Raw genomic sequence first — 25,481 nt, 5'->3', positions numbered from 1 at the left:
TCAACTTCACAATTGCGTCCCACTTGTTGTTGATTCTTCACCATAACATTAATTTTTTTCTCTTTTATGTTTGAAGCCTGAAATGTGGGAAAAGGTTGAAAAATTCAAGGGAGACTAAAATTTTCGCAAGGCGCTGTATAGCCAAACAATTTAGAGTCTATTCAGTGCTATTCAGCTAGGTAATGGAGCAGATCCACCTGGAAAAGATGTTGTGTGCACATACCCTTAGTCTGATTTACCAGTAGAGGACGTGACACATTAAAGTGCCTAGGGCATTATGAATGCCAAATATGGCCCTGCCTGTCTTCTGTAGTGATCCACGGGTCAGGTGGTTAAGCTACTCGTCGCCGTTTCGGGTCGGGTCAGGCGATGTCATGGGTGGCCTTGCCCGTTTCCGTTGCCTCAAGGCGTAGAGTAAACGGTGGAGAAAGCGGGGTATTTGGGAGAGTTTGTCTTGATGCCACCTGTGGTATGTGTTGGCAGGAGTAGCCGCCACTGCAGGATTCTTCTCCAAGGCAGGTGTTAAGGCAGCCGGGATGGTATCGCTCCACACAGGCGGAGCGGGCCCCGGCTGGATGAAGAGGGAAGGTGATGGCGGTTGGCACCTAAGCGCCGGGCGGCAACGCCGGTAAGGACAAGCCAACACAGTCTATGCGGGTTCAACGTGTAGTTTACTCACAACTTCAGTCACCAGCCCAGTAGCACTGGTCACTGCCGTAATGGGCTCAGGTTGGATCCGTGGGAGGTCAGAACCGGTGCGGTAGTCTGTGGGCCCTTCCTCACTGCACTATGTAGTGCGGCTCCCTGTGGCTTGAAGCACTAAAAGTCCCTTCCGTACTATGTAGAGTACTGTTCCCTATGCCAGTAGCATGGATCCCCTTGAGTCTGACTGTGATCGAGGCCCCGGAATCCTAGGTGCCACTTAGCTCTGGAAACTTGTGTGGTCGGAGAATGGAACCTCTCTGTCCGGCAGAATCTGGTGATGCAACGTGGAATTACAGCACCCTAGGGTGCTGCACCCTGAACAGTGCTGGTCCCGGGAAGCTGACACGGTATCCTCCACAGCGACCGTTAAACTCCTATGTCCCACAGGAGCTACCGGGAAAGACGTCCGCTCACTGTTACTCCTGCTGGAGAACTCTCTAAATTTACTGCGTGTGTGACTCCTAACTCTCCCTGGTGGCCACTCCTCCACCTACCCAGGTCCTAAGCTAGTTGATTGGGGCCCCTGTTGTGATGGCATCCTGTAAATGCCACAATGTTGGCAACCCCTTTAATACTAGCCCAGTCCCTAGTGGAGAAGGGGCAACCCATGTTTGTATGTGGTTGTGTATGATGAAACCGGCACCCACCTCCCTTAGATCCCTGATCAACACTACACCTCAAGTGGAGTGCAGTACCCTGTGGCGACCTGAGCCTCATGGGCGCCACACTTCCCTGCCTAAATTGTCCTCAGAATCTGTCCCCTTTTATCATCTGTATCCAAACAGTACATGCCCTCAATAGCACTTTGTATCTGGACTTGTACAGATACAGGCTGATGATCGGTTCATGCAGCTTTATTTGAATATCCTTATCTATTATAGTTATGTCACTTTTACCTTTTGTGTCTCCCGTATTTCCTCATATATTGTAAGCTTACAAGAAAGGTCTTCACTCCTTTTGCTAATTGTTGAATGATGTGTTACTCTGTAATGTCTTACATTGTCTGTATATATCCCTTCTAATTTGAAAAGAACTATGGAATAGGTTGGCTTTAGAGAAATAATATTATTTTAATTAATATATTTTCTGACTTCACACATATAGGGACAGCCTTTAGTTGTATTTTCACTAGTAGACTGAACAGAACATCTGTAGATGTCTTGGCTCGAAGTCAGACTTGTGAGGAAGATGCTTCATGCTGGATTCCTGGAGCATCTTTTATGACCTCTTTAAAACTAGTGACCAGCTTCCAAGTGGAAGCCATCTGAAGAAAAGTTAGGTCTCTTCTTTTAATACTTTGTGTTTTCGAAAACTTGAAGAGGTTAAAAGAAGCTCTTAAGACCAAAGAGATGAGCAGCAAGAAAATTTTTACTTTTCACTACATATGTTCATTCTTTTTAGTATTTATGTAGAACTTTTTCAGGCACATTACAGAAAAAGATGTGTGCACATGTGACGCCCTGCCAAAACCAGGTAGTCACAAAAGTGTCCATCCTCCTTGTCACCACCAAAAACCCACACTCAGGTACAACACACAGCCATAAAAGCCTAGCCACCTCCTCGTGAGAATAAGGGCACACCAGTGGGTAGGATCAGGCGGATGAGAACGCCCACCTAGGGGTCCTGAGGTGTCAGAGGCGGGAACACAACAGTTAAGTGGAGGAGTAGTGAGTGGAAGTCAAGTGGAGACTGTGCAGTGTAGTCAGGGGTAGGGGCCCTTGGACTACTCTGCTATGTGGCAGACAGTGAGCAGGGCCACAGGCAACGGAGAACCAGTCGCAGGAGACCTAAAGTGGACCGGGGCAGGGTTGTAGCCTGACAGTGCCGACAGCGGGAATCCGGTCTGGATGCCGTACAAAGTCGGGGTGCCTAGACTCTAGGACGAGGAAGCTTGCATGCCCCTTGTTAATTCACCAGCAGAGGACGAGGTTTCAGGCTTTGTTCTCCCGAAGCCCAGAGAGCGAAACGGAAGCCCAACACGGGGGATAGGGTGTCCGTCAGAACCCACAGAAATCCCAAGGGTCAGATTTCGCGGGCCACAGCTCCCAAATACATACAGAACTGGGAGTGGACTTCTCCATTTCATGCGAAGTCGTCCAACAGGAGAGACAAACATAACGTGCAGGAGGAAGGGACACCTGTTCACTAACCAGGGTGTGGGACCCGAATACACCCTCCAATGGCAGCCGGTCACTGGTAACTTGGTTTACTACTGGACTTGTGTGAACTTACTGAACTGTGAGTACACCATTGACCCCCGGTCCAACCCAGCACACCACCTCCAGCAGGCATCACTCCTGTGTACCGACACAGGGCCCCAGGACTACACCTCCCCTACCCGTGGAGGGGATTCCATCAAGCTGCCCCGATCCACCAGCCCCGGGCGCCCCATCACCAGGCAGCGGCGGTGTCACCATCCCTCACCGCGACCCACGGGTGGCGTCACAGACAAAATCCCCTGTAAATACCCCCTTTACGACGGTTCTGAGGACGGACGGCCGTGCGAGCACAGGTCCGGTCACCACTCGAGCCGCAGCAGTAACCCGGATTCGAGCAGCCCCAGAAGCGGCAGCGGCCCCCGCCCGCAACACACATACCCTTAAGTTGATTAGCTGACTGCCACAGATACAGTTTTTCTTACACCGACAGCCAAGAAATCGTTAGTTGCCGTTATATTGTGACTGCAACTGTTAGAGCTGCTTTTTTTTCTAGACATTTTTCATATTCAAACTAGCTCATATTTGTTGTCACGCTACAAGATGGAGGGGAGAGAGGAATGTAGACCTACTGCTTTCAGAACCAGGTTTTCCCCAGACTAAGGGGTACTTTGCACACTACGACATCGCAGGTGTGATGTCGGTGGGGTCAAATTGAAAGTGACGCACATCCGGCATCGCAGGCGACATCGTAGTGTGTAAAACCTAGATGATACGATTAACGAGCGCAAAAGCGTCGTAATCGTATCATCGGTGTAGGGTCGGTGTAATCCATAATTACGCTGACGCGATGGTCCGATGTTGTTCCTCGCTCCAGCAGCAGCACACATCGCTGTGTGTGAAGCCGCAGGAGCGAGGAACATCTCCTACCGGCGTCACCGCGGCTTCCGTAGGATATGCGGAAGGGAGAAGGTGGGCGGGATGTTTACATCCCGCTCATCTCCACCCCTCCGCTCCTATTGGCCGCCTTCCGTGTGACGTCGCAGTGACGCCGTATGACCCGCCCCCTTAATAAGGAGGCGGGTCGCCAGCCAGAGCGACGTCCCAGGACAGGCGAGTCCATGTGAAGCTGCCATAGCGATAATGTTCACTACGGCAGCTATCACAAGGATATCGCAGCTGCGACGGGGGCGGGGGCTATCGCGCTCGGCATCGCAGCATCGGCTTGCGATGTCGCAGTGTGCAAAGTACCCCTAAGTTTATACCCAAGACAACAACCTGAGTACTATAATGTTCAGGTATGAAGTGAGAAGCGTATACGTTACAATCTTTTAAAAGTACAAAAACTTTATTAATGCAATTTCATAAACATTAAAAACAGGGAAAACACACAAAGTGGAGCACATCACCCCCAGTTGATAACCCTCCAAAATACATGAATAGATTCACAGGTATATATCACTGTGTGCAGCCACTGTTGGTCGGTAACGGAGATGGTGTTTATCTATTTATTAATGGGACATATATAAACCCGATTATCTTATTACCATACAGCCACCGTGCCAACCAACAGATGGCAGCCCAATTATGTATAACTAAATGCAGTTACTCTTATAAATACTAGTAGTCTGTTATAAATATTTTTCCACAATAAAGAATATTCATGGTAAGATGCTAAAATTTCCACATCAGGAATTCTGCATGACTAGTCAAGCCTCCATATGCACTGCTGCAGCTGAATATTACTGGGTCTATAGCATCCACCGACCAGTGACAGACAATATAATATAGCTATCCACAATGTGCATGAAATATGCTAATTCACAATGGTATTAATCTTCTGCCTTGATGGGCGGATGGTGCAGCCCTCCAATGCTGACTACCATGCAGCAGGCAAATGAAAACAGACAGCAATGCAAAATATATGCTAGAAATCTAAATGAATACGTAATAGCTGACAAAGAAGCATATTCATAATAGCCTGCACAAACGGGGCATCACACTAAATAGTGCAGAGTAAAGGGCAATATACCTTAAGAGAGGGTCACCTGGGCGAGCGCTCCACCACCCCTGACGCCGTTTTGCCTCGCTTCTTCAAAAGGGGCGTGTCAGGGTGGGGAGATGTCCGGGTATTTGAACTAGTAGAGCAGCCAATTGCAGAGGCAGTTTGGAACCCAGGGGTCACAGGTAATTACATCAACCACATACACACACATCCCCATCCCCTGTGAGGTCACACACATGTCACCCGAAAGGGAGACCTGATGCCTCCCTCAGGGCTAGTAGAGTACACCAGGTGAGCAGAGTCAGGCGGAAAGGCACGCCCACCGAGGAGACTACTGTCCTGGGGCAGAAAGTTCAAACAGAGTAGTTTTGAGCTGACAGTGAGTGGTAGTGGAGCAGCTGTCAGGGACCCGGGTAGGAGCCTGGGCCCCTTTGGAAACGTCAGGCAGGCAGACGGTGGTGGCTGTCTGCAGGAGTACCGGTACAGCAACCGGCGGAACCGTACGGACTGGGCCTGGGTTGGAGCATGCCGGTCCCGAACTGGGGAGTCAACCATGTACCGGAGCACCAGAAACCGGGTACTGAGACCCCGTCCTAGCTTAGAAGCCACTGAGTTTAGGCAAATTGACTGATTGCTGGCTGAACCTCACGGGTTCATCCACACCCAAAGTCCCGAAAGAAGGCAAAAGCCCACCAAGACCGGGTGAGCGCCACCGCCAAGGGCCAAACACCCGACGGGCCAGCGCCGAGGGCTCCTCCGGCAGCTCAACGCCGGGGAGCGGGCTAACATTGCTTAGGCAGGGGAGCCGAAACACAACATCCAGAGGTGCACGGGAAAAGGGGCCACCATCAACCCCACAGGGGACATCAGCAGCCGGCCGCGGGAACCGACCACATCCGAACTTTGGATTACCAGTGACTCTGAGTGTGAATCAATCGTGAGTACACCAGTGCCATCCGGGCATGACACTACACCGCTGCATGGCACCCTGCACCCCGACAACATCAGTGCTCCAGTCCCCGACCGCACCGGGGCCCCGGGACACACCGCCCCTACCCACGGAGGGGCTAACATCTAGGCTGCGGCCACAAGACCGATCCCGGACGAGCCCGCCTTCACTCCAGCCGCAGCGGTGGTGCATCCCGTCACCACGACCCGTGGGTGGTGTCTTGACGCGTTGGACGACAGCGCGGCCCTCCCCGGCTGCGCGCCTCGTCCCACACCACCACCACTCCGCTACCTCTCCCCTCTAACAGAGCGACGTGGCCCCCGGTCCGGAGGCGCTCGTTCCACCGACAACCTGGCCGGGCCCCTCTCAGGGCGGTACACATGCGCACCACCAGCTGGCTGGAACTTAGTGTAGATACATACCAAGTAAAGCATTCTTACTGCACAGCAATGTTAACGGTAGTTAGATGTAATCATCAAAACAAATGGATAAAGGTCTGAACGTTAGTGTATGTATATATATAATATGTGTGTGTATGTATGTATGTATTGTGAGGTAGCGTGGTCGGCTGCGTGGCAGAAGACATGGGATCCAGGTACCAATGATCACAGCACACGGTTTATTGCACAAACAAATGTCCAACACAGCACACACGTGTGTCTCTGGCAGAAACTCAGGGAGTTGTGTTCACTCCCTACCACTAAGGACCCACGCCCATGTTCCTGTTTCCTTTTAACCCTCCTTTCAGCCTGCAGGGAAACAGCATTAACCCTGGAGTGGAGTTGCTTTCTATACATGGAGGGAGCACAACCGGGGCGAGACATACCGGCCGTCATAGATAACCCCGGTCACAGTCTCACATACCCCCCCCCTCAGTTCAAGCGTGCGGGGTTGAACTCCCGCCATCAAACACGGGCCGCGGGACAAGGCATCGGCGTTGCCCTGCAACCTACCGGCCCGGTGTTCAACCGTAAACCAAAAGTTCTGCAGAGAAAGGAACCACCGGGTAACCCGGGCATTCCGTTCCTTGGCGGACCTCATCCAGACCAGTGGAGAGTGATCAGTCACCAAGCGAAACTGTCGTCCCAGCAGGTAATAGCGCAGGGACTCCAAGGCCCACTTGATCGCCAGGCACTCCTTCTCCACTACGCTATAATTCCGCTCGGGAGGGGTGAGCTTCCTACTCAAGAAGGTGACGGGGTGTTCCTCCCCCTGAACCACCTGAGACAGCACTGCCCCCAGGCCGACCTCAGAGGCGTCAGTCTGTACTATGAACTCCTTCCAGAAATCAGGGTTGACAAGAACGGGCTGTCCGCACAGGACCCCCTTCAGGGCCCGGAAGAAGTCCTCGGCCTGCGGAGTCCAGCGCACCATGACGGACTTCTTGCCTTTGAGAAGGTCCGTCAAGGGGGCTGATAGTCCCGCAAAATTTTTTACAAACCTCCTGTAGTACCCCACGATACCCAGGAAGGCCCTAACCTGCTTCGTGGTCAGGGGTCTAGACCACTTCTGGATCGCCTCAACTTTGTTAATTTGGGGCTTAATCACTCCTTGGCCTATTACGTAGCCCAAGTAGCGGGCTTCCGTGAGCCCCAACGCACATTTCTTGGGATTGGCTGTCAATCCGGCTGTTCGGAGCGCGTTCACCACCGCTTGTACCTGTTCCAAGTGGGTCTGCCACTCAGAGCTGTAAATAATGATGTCATCAAGGTACGCTGATGCATACGCCTGGTGGGGTTCCAGCACCAAGTCCATCAACCTCTGGAACGTGGCCAGAGCGCCATGTAACCCAAAAGGCAAGACAACATAGTGGAAGAGACCCTCCGGCGTAACAAAAGCGGTTTTCTCCTTGGCGGACTCCGTCAGTGGCACCTGCCAGTACCCCTTGGTCAGGTCGAGCGTGGTGAAATATCGCGCTTGTCCCAGCCTATCAATCAGCTCATCCACCCGGGGCATGGGGTAGAGGTCGAACTTGGATATTTCGTTCAATCTCCTAAAGTCATTGCAGAACCTTAAGGAGCCATCAGGTTTTGGTATCAGGACAATGGGACTAGCCCATTCACTCCGGGATTTTTCGATGACCCCCAGGCGTAGCATTGTCTTCACTTCCTCTGATATGGCTTGTCTTCGAGCCTCCGGTACCCGGTATGGCTTCAGGCGTACCTTCAGGTGAGGCTCGGTGACAATGTCATGTCGTATCAGACTGGTTCTACCAGGCAGTTCGGAGAAGACATCGGGATTCTGCTGAATCAGCCGTCTGGCCTCTCGCCTCTGTTGCTTGGTGAGGGCTTCTCCAATCCTTACTTCCGGTACGTCCTCTCTGGAGGTCGCTGGAGCCGGGTTTGAACGACCTGAAGAGGTGGGAGATGGGGATAAATCAACCATCAGGCTTTCCCGTTCCTGCCAAGGTTTTAACAGGTTGACATGGTATATTTGTTCAGGTTTCCGCCTACCGGGCTGCAATACCTTATAGTTGACCACCCCGATTCTTTCCTTTATCTCGTAGGGGCCTTCCCACTGAGCCAGGAATTTACTATCCGCCGTGGGGATCAATACCAACACCCGATCCCCGGGTTTAAAGGTCCGCACGGTGGCTTGTCTATTGTAGCGGCCGCTTTGCGCGGCCTGAGCCTCCTGTAAATGCTCCTTCACAATTGGCATGACCGCGCTTATGCGGTTCTGCATTCCTAAAATGTGTTCAATCACACTTTTATGGGGGGTGGGCTCCTGCTCCCATGTTTCCTTTGCCAGGTCCAACAATCCCCGGGGATGTCGCCCGTATAACAACTCAAAAGGCGAAAACCCCGTGGATGCCTGTGGCACCTCTCGGATGGCAAACCTCAAATAGGGAAGCATCATATCCCAGTCTTTCCCGTCTTTGGAAATCACCCTTTTGAGCATGGTTTTCAGGGTTTTATTGAATCGCTCCACTAAACCATCCGTTTGAGGATGATACACAGATGTACGTAACTGCTTGATCTGGAGTAGCCGGCATAGCTCTTTGGTTACTTTAGACATGAATGGGGTCCCCTGATCCGTAAGGATCTCCTTGGGCAACCTCACCCGGCAGAACACAGCAAACAACTCCCGAGCTATAAGCTTCGCCGCAGTATGTCTGAGAGGTATCGCCTCTGGATACCGGGTGGCATAGTCAACGATCACTAGGATGTGTTGGTGCCCTCGAGAGGACTTTACGAGGGGCCCCACCAGATCCATCCCTATCCGTTCAAAAGGGACTTCTATAATGGGTAACGGTACCAACGGACTGCGAAAGTGGGCCGGGGTGCCGTAAGCTGACACTCCGGGCAGGTTTCGCAGAACCGTTTTACCTCCCGAAAGACCCCGGGCCAATAGAACCTTTGCAATATTCGCTCCTGCGTTTTCTTGACCCCTAGGTGGCCACTCATCAGGTGTTTATGAGCCAAGTCGAGGACCCGCCGGCGATATGGCTGGGGCACCACCAACTGCTCTACCCCCACGCCCCGTATTTCATCTACCCGGTAGAGTAAATCCTGCTTAAGAGCGAAATGGGGGTACCTTACCTGGGCACCGGGCAGCTGTGCCACCCCGTCAACCACTGTCACCCGACTCCGGGCATGTATTAATGTAGGGTCCTGCAGTTGGGCTGTCCCAAACGTATCCGGGGACGCCTCCAACTCTGGGAGGGGCTCGACCATCTCAGCCTCTCCTGCCAATACCTCTAGGGGCGACCTATCGGGTTCACATTCTGTCCCTATCATGGGGACCCCTACGGCAGGCGTCCCGGATTCGGGATTGTCGGGCTCAGGTCCCGGACTGTCCAATACCTGAGGGGACTTAGGGAGGCCCCTTCCATAGAGTCCAAAAATACGGCAGATCCCTTCCTAATATCACGTCATAGGGAAGAGTGTTAATAAGTCCCACCTCATATTGCACCTGACCGCAGGGTGCTGTGATGGTGAAAATCCCCGTGGGATAATCTCGGCGGTCCCCATGTATGCAAACCACCCCCACGGTACGTCCTGTGGCCTTTACTTCAGCCCTTAGGGTTGATCGCACAAGGGTCACTAAGCTTCCGGAATCCAACAAGCCTGTAACCGGACATCCATTCACCTGTATTTGGCACAAGTGGGGCTCAGTCTCCGGGGAGACAAGGTCCGCGGTACACACCGCCTGAGCATACATTGAACCCCGCCAGATAACCCCACAATCCATGGGCTCCGTGGTGAGTGGACACTGGGCTTCCATATGTCCCACCCGCTGGCACCGCCAACATCTAATAGGGAAGGAAACCCCCTTGACGAGTTGTCGTTTAGGGTACATAACCTTCCGGACCTCAGGGACGGCGGGCGCGGCCTCAGACGGGACGGTAGCGGACTCCCGCACCGGTGTCCGCGGTGGGTCGTTGGCCCGAGGTTTGGAGGGGCTGGACCAATGGGCGGCACGCAAAGTCTCAGTGTCCCGTATCAAGTCCTGCGTAGCCACATGCCGCTCCACCAGGCACACTAATTGGTCCAGGGTACTTGTGTCGCCCTGTCCTACCCACCGTTGAATGGTGACGGGTAAAGTGCGCACAAAGCGATCAACCACTACCCTTTCCACCATTTGCGCAGGGCTCAGAGTGTCAGGCTGCAACCATTTCTTTACCAGATGCAACAAGTCATAGGCCTGGGAGCGTACGGGTTTGACTTCCTCATAGAACCACTGATTTACCCGCTGAGCCCGTACATAGGTATTCACCCCCAACCGAGCAAGTATTTCGGCTTTCAGGGTCTCATATTCTATGGCGTCCTCGGTACAGCGGTCCAGGTATGCTTTTTGGGGCTCCCCCGTCAGATAGGGCGACAATACCTCAGCCCACTGGGGGGTCGGCAGCTTTTCCCGCTCGGCCACCCGCTCAAACACTGCCAGGAACGCTTCCACATCATCCCCCGGGGTCATCTTTTGCAACGCTTGTCTCACCGTTTTCCGGACGCTGCCGTCGTCACCCTGTCCCGGGGTTGTTGCTGCCGGTCCGGCACGGATCGACTTGGCCAGGAGAACCATCTGTTCTTGGTGCCTTTGTTCCTGCAATTGCAAGGATTGCTGCTGACGATCCAACGACCGGAGCAGGTGTGCATTGGTCTGTTGTTGCTGTGCATTAGCCTGAGCCAGCTGCTTTAGTATGTCCTCCATGGTGCCGCCGGGTTTGGGCTGTAGTATAGCCGCTCGAATCCAGGACATGCGCTGCTGGGTCACCAGGGATGGATGCTACACCTCACCAGGCTGGCATGCCCGCCGTTCTCCACCATCTGTGAGGTAGCGTGGTCGGTTGCGCGGCAGAAGACACGGGATCCAGGTACCAATGGTCACAGCACACGGTTTATTGCACAAACAAATGTCCAACACAGCACACACATGTGTGTCTCTGGCAGAAACTCAGGGAGTTGTGTTCACTCCCTACCACTAAGGACCCACGCCCATGTTCCTGTTTCCTTTTAAGGCCAGAGTCACACTTGCGAGTGCCTCGTGTGTAATTCGCGCGAGTCTCTCATTGAATCATCCGGCACGGACTCGCACTCTCCTGACAGGAGCAGGTCGGTTGCATGTATGTCTATGCAGCTGAGACGCTCCTGTCCGGAGAGTGTGAGTCCATGCCAGGTGATTCAATGAGAGACTCGCGCGAGTTACACGCGAGGAACTCGCAAGTGTGACTCTGGCCTAACCCTCCTTTCAGCCTGCAGGGAAACAGCATTAACCCTGGAGTGGAGTTGCTTTCTATACATGGAGGGAGCACAACCGGGGCGAGACATACCGGCCGTCATAGATAACCCCGGTCACAGTCTCACAGTATGTAATATATATATATATATATATATATATATATATATATATATATATATATATATATAATATAATGTGCATTGCATATCACATTCCCTAATACAAACAGTGTTTACAGACTATTTAGACAGATAAGTAATACTTTTAATCTATACATTAACATGTATGTATCTCTATACCTATACGCATCGTTATTTGATGCCAACAATTTATAAATGTTAGGACAGATAAACAGTGCATTTCAATGTAATTATAAAAGGAAAGAGATTATATTGATTATCCACTAATAACAGCAATATCTTGCAATGAGAGACCCTATTTGCACGGGATGTGTCTAAAACAACACAACATACAGATAAGACACTGCAGAAAATTAATTTTACCAGAAAAGGACACCCCCCCCCCCCATAACAATCCTAAAAATAACCCTATCTAGGAATGATATTAGAATAGATCCTAAAGAATCCGGGTTCTTGTAACTTCTCCGCAGTGTCCATCTTGTATCAGGCTAGATCTTGTTGCTCGCAGATAGGAATAGATTACTGGAATTAAAGTCCCACATAAACTCCCATTGGACAGCTCATCTAGGACTAAAAGAACAAAGTATTAAAATCACAAAAGCAACCCAAACTAAAACCCTACCCACCCATAAAAGAAAACCCTTCCTTTAACAATGAGGAGACTTGATGTTGTAAATGCATCCAAAATAAACCACAACTATAAAAAGGAACCAAAGCCTTCATTCTCATTTAATCTGGTCTATGACACGGAACTTCAAGCCACTCGGATTGCAATTATGGCCTGCGGAAATTGCATTAAGACCAAATTCTTTAAAAACCATGACGGTACACGTAAGTTTGGTATTGGAAGACACTAAACTGCTCAAGTGGTGTGATATACCAAGCGGAATGCCCCTGTGCCAAGATATATGTTGGCCTTACGACACAGGAGTTAAAAGTTAGAGCTCTGGAACACCTCAAAGACATCAGAAATGCCCGTACAATAGAACACCTATCTATATTAAAGACTATACTGAGGCATTTCAAAAAGTACCATAATTGCAATCCGAGTGGCTTGAAGTTCCGTGTCATAGACCAGATTTATCAGATTTATCTCGGGCCCAGGGGAGGAGATCTTGGTCAGGCCTTAGCTAGATTAGAGTGTAGATGGATCTACAGGTTGGGGTCTTTGGCCCCACAGGGATTAAATGAGAATGAAGGCTTTGGTTCCTTTCTATAGTTGTGGTTTATCTGGCATGTATTTACAACATCAAGTCTCCTCATTGTTAAAGGAAGGGTTTTCTTTTATGGGTGAGTAGGGTTTTAGTTTGGGTTGCTTTTGTGATTTTAATATTTTGTTCTTTTAGTCCTAGATGAGCTGTCCAATGGGAGTTTATGTGGGACTTTAATTCCAGTAATCTATTCCTATATATGAGCAACAAGATCTAGCCTGATTGAAGATGGACACTGCGGAGAAGTTACAAGAACCCGGATTTTTTAGGATGTATTCTAATATCATTCCTAGATAGGGTTATTTTTAGCATTGTTATGGGGGGAGTCCTTTTCTGGTAAAATTAATTTTCTGCAGTGTCTTATTTGTATGTTGTGTTGTTTTAGACGCATCCCTTGCAAATAGTGTCTCTCATTGCAAGATATTGCTGTTATTAGTGGATAATCAATATAATCTCTTTCCTTTTATAATTACATTGAAATGTACTGTTTGTCTGTCCTAACATTTTATAAATTGTTGGCATCAAATAACAATGCGTATAGGTATAGAGATACATACATGTTAATGTATAGATTAAAAGTATTATGTGTCTAAATAGTCTGTAAACACTGTTTTTATTAGGGAATGTGATATGCAATGCACATAGATATAGTGTATATATATGGACCTTTATCCATTTGTTTTGATGATGATTACATCTAACTACCGTTAACATTGCTGTGCAGTAAGAATGCTTTACTTGGTATGTATCTACACTAAGTGCCAGCCCGCTGGTGGTGCGCATGCGCCGGTCTCCGCTCCTTATACTTCCTGATGTGCGCCTTATATGGGCAAATGCGTGTCACTCTGCATCCCAGCGCGCGCATCTAAGGAAGTTACTTTACAAAGGTAGGCGGCGATCGCCCCATGCGCCGACGTCACCAGTGTCATGTGACAGGGGCGTTTATGGAGGCTTGTCCAAACTGCCTCTGCCATTGGCTGCTCTACTAGCTCAAATACCCGGACATCTCCCCACCCTGACACGCCCCTTTTGAAGAAGCGAGGCAAAACGGCGTCCGGGGTGGTGGAGCGCTCGCCCAGGTGACCCTCTCTTAAGGTATATTGCCGTTTACTCTGCACTATTTAGTGTGATGCCCCGTTTGTGCAGGCTATTATGAATATGCTTCTTTGTCAGCTATTACGTATTCATTTAGATTTCTAGCATATATTTTGCATTGCTGTCTGTTTTCATTTGCCTGCTGCACGGCAGTCAGCATTGGAGGGCTGCACCATCCGCCCATCAAGGCAGAAGATTAATACCATTGTGAATTAGCATATTTCATGCACATTGTGGATAGCTATATTATATTGTCTGTCACTGGTCGGTGGATGCTATAGCCGCAGTAATATTCAGCTGCAGCAGTGCATATGGAGGCTTGACTAGTCATGCAGAATTCCTGATGTGGAAATTTTGGCATCTTACCATGAATATTCTGTATTGTGGAAAAATATTTATAACAGACTGCTAGTATTTTCAAGAGTAACTGCATTTAATTATGCATAACTGGGCTGCCATCTGTTGGTTGGCATGGTGGCTGTATGGTAATAAGATAATCGGGTTTATATATGTCCCATTAATAAATAGATAAACACCATCTCCGTTCCCGACCAACAGTGGCTACACACAGTGATATATACCTGTGAATCTATTCATGTATTTTGGAGGGTTATCAACTGGGGGTGATGTGCTCCACTTTGTGGGTTTTCCCTGTTTTTTTAATGTTTATGAAATTGCATTAATAAAGTTTTTGTACTTTTAAAAGATTGTAACGTATACGCTTCTCACTTCATACCTGAACATTATAGTACTCAGGTTGTTGTCTTGATTAGTTTTGAAGTGCATGTTACTGTGGACAATTGACATTTAAGTTTATACCCAGTCTGCAACAGAGCTTCTGATGGTGAGGTTGTAGTTAGCTGACGAAAGGCACCACGTACCACACCGAGGCATTTCCTGGTTGACACACTCCACCAAGGAGCTGGTTAGTCGAAGATGTGATCTGAGGAATTGATTTACTGCCACTAGGGAAGAATGGGGAGGAATAGGCACTGACCTTTTGCATGAGCAACCCTGAGCTCCTTGACATCCCTAGACAGGTTCATAACGTTCCTACCCCTGTCTTTCTCTGAGCTCAACCCTGATTAGTGAGCAGGTCAGCAGGAACACTACTCTCACTCTAGGCTGAAGACACAAAATGGGATAGATAGACAAAGGTAAAGAAACCGAAATCATACAATGCCCACCAGACTACAGGCAGGAGTAAAGGGAAATGATTAGTGAAGCTAACCAAAAAGGGAATAAAGGATGGGAACACAACAAACAAAGTTTGAAGCAGCAATCTCCAGACATGGCTCCTTAAACCACTTCTTTGTCCCGGACTTACGGGGGCTTTACACGCTACGATATCGTTAATGTTCTATCGTTGGGGTCACGTCGTTAGTGACGCACATCTGGCGTCATTAACGTTATCACAGCGTGTGACACTTATGTGCAACCTAAAATGATCGCAAAAGTGGCAAAAATCGTTTGCCGTGAAGAGGTCGTCCTAAAACCAAACATCGTTGACCTCTCATTAGCAATGTTGTTCCTCGTTCCTGCGGCAGCACAAATCGCTGTGTGTGATACTGCAGGAGCGAGGAACATCTCCTTTCCTGCCTCCACCGGCTATGCGGAAGGAAGGAGGTGGGCGCTCATCTCCGCCCCTCCGCTTCTATTGGACGGCTGCCGTGTATCGTCGCTGTGACGCTGCATGATCCGCCCCCTTAGAAAGGAGGCGGATAGCCGGCCAGAGCGACGTCGCAGGGCAGGTAAGCCGTGTGATGGGGGAGCGCGATGTTGTGCATGACGGGCAGCGATATGCCCGTGTCACACAAACGATGGGGGCGGGTACGCACAATAGCGATATCATTACCGATATCGCTACCGTGTAAAGCGCCCTTTACACTTTCACACTTTCAGACTAGGACCAATATATGGATTTGGGTGATTACACCATGTTTTTTTCCTCATGGGAGCAGGACTAAAACCTAAAAGATATATGTTATATTTTTCTGTGGGCTGCAGTATCCTGTGTTCAGGCATGTGATGGTTAACACCTAGCTTGCCAGGGAAAGGAAGGAGCATTAGGGTCAGGAGGAGAGGAAGTTCCTGGTTAAGGCTAAGGACACACATCCGGCTTTTCTCCCATTTGTCGGATCCGGCGCGCTCCCGTACAGTGTATACAGTACAGTGGCTGCGCTGCAACTTCCTGGTCATATGCTCCGGTCACATGACAGCACGTGACCGGAGCTTGTCGCGCAGCCACTGTACTGTACACAGTGTACCGGATCCGACAAACTGGAGAAAAGCCGGATGTGTGTCCTTAGCCTTAGGGGTCAGTGTGTTTAGTGTACAGGTCTAAGGGGAATGCGTTTCTCCTTGTGGAGACTGACAAACCAATCTGGATGTCAGTGGTGAAGAGTCTTATAGCTGCAATGCTCCTCTGGGAAATATTTCTCCTCACCACTGACAGCCAGATTGGTTTGTCAGTCTCCGCAAGGATAAAGGTTTTCCTCTTAGACCCCACTACAGCTTCTCATACAACCAGATCAGATCACATACCTTGCACTGATGAGGGACAATCATCCCGAAACACCATGTCTCCAAATTGAGGTTCTGATCTGGCATAAATCCTAGGTCAAATGGCAAGGCTTGTTAAAGGGCCACTTTTGACTTTTTAGATTGCTACTTCCAATAGGTGGCATTAGTTTGTCGCCTTTCTCCATGAAGAGACAATTAGAGTACAGGTGAAGCAAGGAGTTGTTCTAGTGAAGCTGGTGTGGTGTGAAACAAATAGCACAGAATCAGCAAGAAACTGTTAAAATGAACCTGTTGGAGCAACAGTGGTCCCATTGGCAGACTAGCTGGAAGAGACCAAAGAAATGTAAGAAACCAAGAATTTAGTGAATTCATTGTATACCAGTGATGGGTACACTGGTGAAGTGAGGGTGCTTCCCAGCTGAAAACCCAAGGAAGAGGGAAGCGGATCACTGCCTGTGGCTGTGGGTGCAGGATACTCAGCCAAACATATTGATCCGTGGATTCAGGGCCATAGACATAAAGTGCTTATTTAACATGCCTGGCTAAAAGAATGTTTACAAGTAAAGTGCCACTGTTGGAAACTGCAATGATTTTGTTTCTGTGTTATACAGAAGATACCATGAAGTGTGCTGTCTGCTGTATTCTGTGACCAAGTGTGAGGCCAAGCAAAGACTACTTTGTTGTTATGAATATGTTTTTCACCCTTATCTGGAAGTCCCACGGACCTGATTAAGATCGTACCAGCATTTGTTTGAAGGTATTCCAAGTAATACTATCAGCACACACAGACCCAGAACTCTCATTTAAAGCTGGTGTCACACTAAACGACAGCGACAACGACGTCGCTGTTACGTCACCATTTTCGGTGACGTAACAGCGACCTTGTAAGTCGCTGTTATGATCGCTGCTTAGCTGTCAAACACAGCAGAAGCAGCGATCATAAGGTCGCTGTGCTACATGTTCAGAGAGCAGGGAGCCGCGCTTAGCGCTGGCTCCTTGCTCTCCTGCAGCACACATCGGGTTAATTAACCCGATGTGTGCTGCAGCTACATGTCACAGTTCAGAGAGCAGGGAGCCGCGCTTAGCGCTGGCTCCTTGCTCTCCTGCAGCACACATCGGGTTAATTAACCCGATGTGTGCTGCAGCTACATGTCACAGTGCAGAGAGCAGGGAGCCGCGCTTAGCGCTGGCTCCTTGCTCTCCTAGGTACAGTACACATCGGGTTAATTAACCCGATGTGTGCTGCAGCTACATGTCACAGTGCAGAGAGCAAGGAGCCGCGCGCACTGCTTAGCGCTGGCTCCTTGCTCTCTTTGCTACAGTATACATCGGGTTAATTACCCGATGCGTACTGCAGCCACATGTCACAGTGCAGGAGCCGGCACTGGCAGCAAGAGCGGAGGCTGGTAACCAGCGTAAACATCGGGTAACCAGGGAAAGGTCTTCCCTTGGTTACCCGATGTTTACGCTGGTTACAGCTTACTGCAGCTGCCAGTGCCGGCTCCTGATCGCTTCATTTCGTCGCTCTCTCGCTGTCACACACAGCGATGTGTGTGTCACAGCGGGAGAGTGACGACCAAAAAATGAAGCTGGACATTCAGCAACGACCGGCGACCTCACAGCAGGGGCCAGGTCGTTGCTGGATGTCACACACAGCGACAGCGACGGGACGTCGCTGCAACGTCACAGAAAATGGTGACGTAGCAGCGACGTCGTTGTCGTCGTCGTTATGTGTGACACCAGCTTAAGATCAGTGTGTCAGAGTGCTGAACTTTCCACGCTCACCCATGGCTATCGCTCTGGGCACCATTGCTTCAGTCATGCACTGCAATCTTCTGACACCTGAAAAAGAGGAGATCACTCTCCATCATGGTACGCCCTTAACATCTTTGCATTACAATCTATTATACCAATGTTCATGAACATGGATATTTATATTGTGATTGCGATTGTTGTCCTGGGACAAGAACTCTGTCCTCATGTGGATGCATTATATACTACAGTCACTGTACTGGAACAGGCTATCTACGAGTATGAAATAAATGTTCAAGTAATTTGGGTTGTATTCCACCTGTCTTGATTTTGGCAATTGGTGGCTGTTCACATTCAGCCATCAGGCCCTGTCCACAGGCTATTTACTTCATGCAGTATTTGCTTGGGCCTGTCCCGCTCACAGCCATGATTCAGTCATGGGTACGGGATTGAAAAACACCAAGTAAGTGCTGCTAAGAACAGTTCTACGTTTTCATATGTGAGGCCATATGGCTTATTTTATATAAACATATTTTAAAGTAGGACTGCCCCAAAGAGATTTGCTGTGACGTGGCGGGGTAGCTCAAGAAATTGCAATTTTTTTGCCAAAAATCTCAAATTTTAATAAGTACAGTTTGGAATTTTTAGTGCTGTAGTGCACATTTAGTGCTGGCTTTCTTGTTTTTTAATATTATATATAGATTGTGTTCATGAAAACAGATACATATATAATATATATATTGCGATTGCTGTCCTGGGACAAGAACTCTGCCCTCAAGTGAATGCATTATATACTACAGTCACTATACTGTAACGGGCTATCTACGAGTATGAAATCAATGTCTAAGTAATGGAAGTTCCCATATTTAGGACTACGACCAAACTAATCAGGTAGAGAATAGGTGGCCACTCTTGTCCAATTTACTCTCTATTTGCAGCTATGGAAGGTACAGAAGAAGCTTAACTACTTGTACATACATGGCCACCTATCCATCAGACATAGTTACTACAGTCATGGCCAAAAGTTTTGAGAATGACACCAAAATTATATTTTCACATGATCTGTTGCCCTCTGGTTTTTTAATTGTGTTTGTCTGATGTTTACATCACATACAGAAATATAATTGCAATCATATTATGAGTACCAAAAGGTTATATTGACAGAATGAGTTAATGCAGCAAGTCAATATTTGCAGTGTTGACCCTTCTTCCTCAAGACCTCTGCAATTCTCCCTGGAATGCTCTCAATCAACTTCTGGATCAAATTCTGACTGATAGCTGTCCATTCTTGCATAAGCAATGCTTGCATTTTGCCAGAATTTGTTGGGTTTTGTTTGTCTACCCGTCTCTTGATGATTGCCCACAAGTTCTCAATGGGATTAAGATCTGGGGAGTTTCCAGGCCATGGACCCAAAATCTCTGTTTTGTTCCATGAGCCATTTAGTGATCAGCTTTGCTTTATGGCAAGGTGCTCCATCATGCTGGAAAAGGCATTGTTGGGCACCAAACTGCTCTTGGACTGTTGGGAGAAGTTTCTCTTGGAGGACATTCTGGTACCATTCTTTATTCATGGCTGTGTTTTTAGGCAAGACTGTGAGTGAGCCGATTCCCTTGGCTGAGAAGCAACCCCACACATGAATCGTTTCAGGATGCTTAACAGTTGGCATGAGACAAGACTGGTGGTAGCGCTCACCTCTTCTTCTCCTAATAAGTTGTTTTCCAGATGTCCCAAACAATCGAAAAGGGGATTCATCTGAGAAAATGACTTTACCCCAGTCCTCAGCAGTCCACTCCCTGTACCTTTTGCAGAATATCAGTCGGTCCGTGATGTTTTTTCTGGAGAGAAGTGGCTTCTTTGCTGCCCTCCTTCAACCAGGCCTTGCTCAAGCAGTCTCCGCCTCACAAAGCTTGCAGAAGCACTCACACCAGCCTGCTCCCATTGTTGAGCCAGCTCGGCACTGCTGGTAGTCCGATCCCGCAGCTGAAACCATTTTAAGATACGGTCCTTGCGTTTGCTGGTCCTTCTTGGGCGCCCTGGAGCCTTTTTGGCAACAATGGAAGCTCTCTCCTTGAAGTTCTTGATGATGCGATAGATTGTTGACTGAGGTGCAATCTTTGTAGCTGCGATACTCTTCCCTGTTAGGCCATTTTTGTGCAGAGCAATGATGGCTGCACGTGTTTCTTTAGAAATAACCATGGTTAACTGAAGAGAAACAATGATACCAAGCACCAGCCTCCTTTTAAAGTGTCCAGTGGTGTCATTCTTACTTAATCATGACTGATTGATCGCCAGCCCTGTCCTCATCAACACCCACACCTGTGTTAATGGAACAATCACTAAAACAATGTTAGCTGCTCCTTTTAAGGCAGGAATGCAATGATGTTGAAATGTGTTTTGGGGGTTAAAGTTCATTTTCTTAGCCAATATTGACTTTGCAAGTAATTGCTGTTAAGCTGATCACTCTTTATGACATTCTGGAGTATATGCAAATTGCCATTAGAAAAACTTAAGCAGTAGACTTTGTAAAAAATAATATTTGTAGCATGCTCAAAACTTTTGGCCATGACTGTACCCTTGTATTTCAGTTTGATGTATTGCAGCAGTCAGAAGTCCTAAAATTGATACAATGTATACAAATAACTGTTATATAATATAAAGAAATGAGGAGACAGATCATTCATTTTTGAACACTTTATTAAATACAGTCTCTACCTATACCTAAAGCCATTGATCTAGAAGAAGGCAAAAAACCTGGACACGTTCAGCCAATTTGTGCCACAGGGAAAAAATTCCTTCTTGACCCCGAGAAAAGGCGATCAGTTCAAGAACCCTAGACCAAGGCTATGCTACAACTAACTAACTGAAATATAGGATGGTTATATCATATTAGATCCCCTATGTAGCAGTCATAAACTCTCAGCAGAAGAAATAGAATTAGGCCAGTGGCAGTATAAGACGCATTTAGGCCTGTTGTTTGAAGACCAGAAATAGCATTCGCTATTGCCCCAGACTAGGACAGATGTCACCCCACCACAAGGACCACTCCTGTGTAATCCCTGAAGAATGAAATCATCCTAAGTGATGTAGTGAGTGACTACACACCCCCCTGTGGCTTTAGGGCACTGACTCTTCAATCTGTTGAGGTGCAGCTGTGGGACCCTATTTTCAGAGATGATGTCCTCCACCCAACCCTCAAAAAGCTGAAAGGGTCTTCAGGAGAGATGGGTAGTCGAGCTGGGCCATCAGACGGTCGCCTCTGTAGCTGTAGTGTCATTTTTTCTATAGTTCCAATGTGAAATTAAACAAAAAAGTGCCCGTTTGTTATGATGTCCAAGATGGAGACCAGGATGTGACATAATAACAAAATAGGGAACATGATATTAGACATTTCTATAATACATTCATTCATTCATTATCTATCTAATAGGCTGACAACAGCTCTCCAGACCTGCATCCCACCAAATGTTAAGAGAAAATAGACACCATCAACTTGTATGTAAACCAAACTAAATCCAGGTTCTATTGATGCAATGCCCAGATACCAAGATTCAACATACTGCAAAACAAGCAGATGGATAGGGATAATGTATACAGGTGGTGTCATCTCACATGCCAACTTTCCGTACAGGAATACAAAGAAATGGCTGTAGCAGAATGCCATAAAACAGAGTCCAGATTTTGTTCTGTATAATCAGTGTGTGATGAAACATAAGGCACCAAATATAATATACCGATAGTCCTATAATCTAACACTAATCAATATCCTGGCCCTTTCTAAATTCTTCAGTCTTGCTTTCTGGATCCAGATATACTCTCTAGAAAGAAAAAAAAATACGTGTCAGGGAAAGGCCTAGAAATCTGAAGACTAATGTAAAAATGGAAGATGGACTTCAATTGGTTGTGTTTTTATGTGATCTGAAGTCCTTAAATTAGATTGTGATTAGATGCCCCATATGTGCACTTATGTGAGAACAAATAATGTACAACAATCCCCCACCTACCAATTTTTCAGATTTTAATGACAAATTGCAATGTATACGTTATAACATTCCAAAATGTAATGGTCTCAGTGATTAAAAATGGCGTCATTTGCTCCACATTTTTCTGTATTACTCACTTCAATATCTGCCAAGCCATATTTTTTCAATTTTGCACCTTAACACTAGAACTACTGGACTCGTGACACCTATATAGAAATACATAGTGCAAAGTAGTCAAAATGACTACCTCAGTAGTTCTAGTGTTAATGATAAATGTGGAGCAAATTAGCCAGTGCAAGTTTTCAAGCATGGTAATGCACATCCCAATGTTACATGAGATTAATGTCACATTTTTCAAGTCAAGAAAAAAAAATACTTTTTAGAAAACTGGTATTTTTTAATCTTGTTATAAATGGGTGCAACAGAAACATATTTGATGTATTTTTTAGCACAGTTCTTACCTGTCTACATTATGTGTTACCTTTATGTGGAAGTGCAGTATTAAAAATGTCATATTTAATATCAGAAAAGTTGTATGTCCCGACTCTTCTATTTTAAGTTTTTGAATAGCTGTTTAAAAATGGTGCAATAAATGGCTTAAAGCTTTGAAAAATATCGCTTAAGTATTTACAACAATGAAATGTTGCAATTTGAAAACAAAATACATAAAATGAAGCAAATGGTCGTATATATAGTATGTTCCCGACTGTAAGACTACAAAACCCTCTTCCATATGATGGAATAATGAGAATTATTTCTCCCATAAAATCTGAAATTAAGTAACAGAATCACCAACAATCTGCGCCAACCACAGTTACCACTTGTAGTCACTGACTGAAGTCCCCACTATGGTGTCTCCCTCACAGGCGCCATCTTTGTGATCACATCTCCATGTGGTGTCTCCCTCCCAGGCGCCATCTTTGTGCTTACATCTCCATGTGGTGTCTCCCTCTCAGGCGCCATCTTTGTGCTTACATTTCCATGTGGATTCTCCATGTTTGCTGCAAGGACTCTGTGTCCAACATTGCGCCTTGTGACCTCACATAGACCCTTGCTCCCCCAAGTCTACAGATTATAACAGCAAATACTGATACAATATAGTACTTTACAGCCACAATCAGGAGAGTTGGAGGATAAGGCTATGTTCACACAGGTTGCTTTTGGTGTGGGGTTGTTTTTTTTTATTGGTTTTATACAAATACATGCTAAGAAAACACTGCTTTTTACCATATTAGCAAAACCTATGAGATTCCAGAAATCTCATGCACACACAGACACCAACTTTTTTTCCTTACTGAACTGGCAAAATGCTGCGTTTTGTAAAGAATTCTATTCTTTCAGCATTTGTTTTTGCTGCTTTTTTCCCACTATTGAAAGCCATGAGTAAAAGAAAAGCAGCAGTGCATTGTTTGGTTTGTATGTACTGTAAACAAATGACACACCAAAAACCCAATAATAACTGTGGCAAAAACTCATCACAAAAAACAGCTTTTTTTTACTGCCAAGAGATCAGATTTTGCTGCTAAAAAGTAGCAGCAAAAATGCCCAGTGTGAACAGAGCCTGAGTGTACATGTTGGCACAAGCTTAACTGATTGAAAACCCAGTAAAGTTCCTCATTTACCTGTGTCCTTGATCCGGGATCCTCCGCTCTTCCCTTCTTCACCGTCATCAGTCCTGGATCCACCGTCCTCTTTGTCTTCTCCTCTTGATCTGAAGATCTGAGTCCACCAACTTCTATAGATTCCCAGTCATTGTGACACCATGCTGTGAGGTAACAATGGCCTCCTGTATCACATATCATCACATGTGACCTCTCCTGTTATTATTATTGATAAGTAGTAATTATATGGGAGAACTTATTGGTTAGGATCAAGGCTGTGAGGACAAGGTGATTAAGACTTCACAAAAGGAAAATGTGAGAAATATAAATTACTTCTAATAATGGACGTCTGCGGCAGATTACGAGCACCTGCACTTTTATGCCTGAAGACAAGTTTCCTCCCTTATACAACAGTGCAAAATTATAGAAATAGAGGTCTTGTTTATTAATAAAAATGTAGCCGTTGCTGATAGCAACCTGCCCAATTTCATCTTATGCTATTTTTTGTGCTAATATTTCTAGTTGTTGTTGGGTTTTTTTCAGCAAAAACACTGTAGCAATATGTTTGAGTTAAACAATGCATTTTCCTGCCATTTTTATACTTTTTGGGGTTCCTGACAGTTTTTTGCAAACTCAGATTTCTTTAGTTTTAGCTTTTTTTTGTGCATATTAAGTTTTTACAATGAAATCTTTTTTAAACAGCTGCTGCTAATGGTATAAAATCATGCAATAAGTAAGAGTGGCCTTACCTATCCTCCTGTGCCAATGCTGCCCCAGCCCCTGGCAATGTTTCCACGCTTCATGCTGCGTCCAAGTGTAGATATGAGGCTCCTGCCATCAGACACTGACTGTAGCCATGAAGTCATGTAGTGTAGCCATGTGCTCATGGTTATGGAAGACATTCTCATAATACTGGAAGTGGTTTTCACTATGGTGGCATGGGCACTGGTTGTTCCTTGGTTACTTGCTCATTTAGACAAGCTGATCCAGGCTGTTATACTGGCCTGTTTGCCTATTTCTCATACATAGCAGCAGACTCTGTTCTTCCTTAACTTGTACTAGTGCTAGGTACTGGAGTGAGACTGATAACTCTACAGGATACAGGGGTGTACATAGAAATCATGGGGCCCCATAGCAGATTCTCTAAATGCCCCCCCCCCCAATAAATAAATAATAATATTCATCTGGGTCACAAAAGAGCATAGTTCACAGTTACAGCCCTTACAAAGTAATGAAGTAATGTTTCTCCTATTGAAGCCCCTAGCTTCCGCTTTCATTTCAACCATAAAATATGATGGCAACAAAAGTGCCCCACAAACACTGTATGATTCCCCAGAATAAATTCTTCCATAGCACCCCCCACACGCACAGTTTCATGACCCTACTGTACTCCCCTTCAACTACCCTAGCAATGAACGGTCACCCCAACACCATAAAATCCCCCAACTGTGACCCCCTCACAGCCCTCCATGCAGTATAATGGTTCTACATATAGTATAATGGCCCCCACACAAAGCCCTCCGCACAGTATGATAGACCCCACACAATCCTTCACACTGTATAATTGCTTACACACAGTATAATGGCTCTCATATAACTCTAGATAAAGTATAAAGGCATCCTCATAGCTCTCCAAATATAATAATGGCCCCACAAAGTACTCCATATAGTAATGGGCCCC

At 47.0% G+C, this 25,481-nt stretch overlaps 1 protein-coding gene and 1 long non-coding RNA gene across 2 annotated transcripts in view; one reads left to right on the top strand and one right to left on the bottom strand.

Moving 5' to 3' along the window:
- Positions 1-25,481, top strand: part of LOC142243945 (mediator of RNA polymerase II transcription subunit 1-like) — a 196,190-nt gene that overhangs the window by 78,455 nt on the left and 92,254 nt on the right. The window lies entirely within an intron of this gene.
- On the bottom strand, positions 20,896-23,957 carry LOC142244386 (uncharacterized). Its single transcript, XR_012724536.1, has 2 exons — positions 23,822-23,957; positions 20,896-22,034 (listed from the first exon to the last, which is right to left on the bottom strand). It is a non-coding gene; the product is annotated as an uncharacterized LOC142244386 (long non-coding RNA).

The sequence above is a fragment of the Anomaloglossus baeobatrachus genome, chromosome 6 (assembly GCF_048569485.1).
Source record: "Anomaloglossus baeobatrachus isolate aAnoBae1 chromosome 6, aAnoBae1.hap1, whole genome shotgun sequence".
NCBI classification, from domain to species: Eukaryota; Metazoa; Chordata; class Amphibia; order Anura; family Aromobatidae; genus Anomaloglossus; species Anomaloglossus baeobatrachus.
The sequence above is the reverse complement of the archived record's forward strand: the minus strand, read 5'-3'. Positions and strand labels throughout refer to the sequence as shown.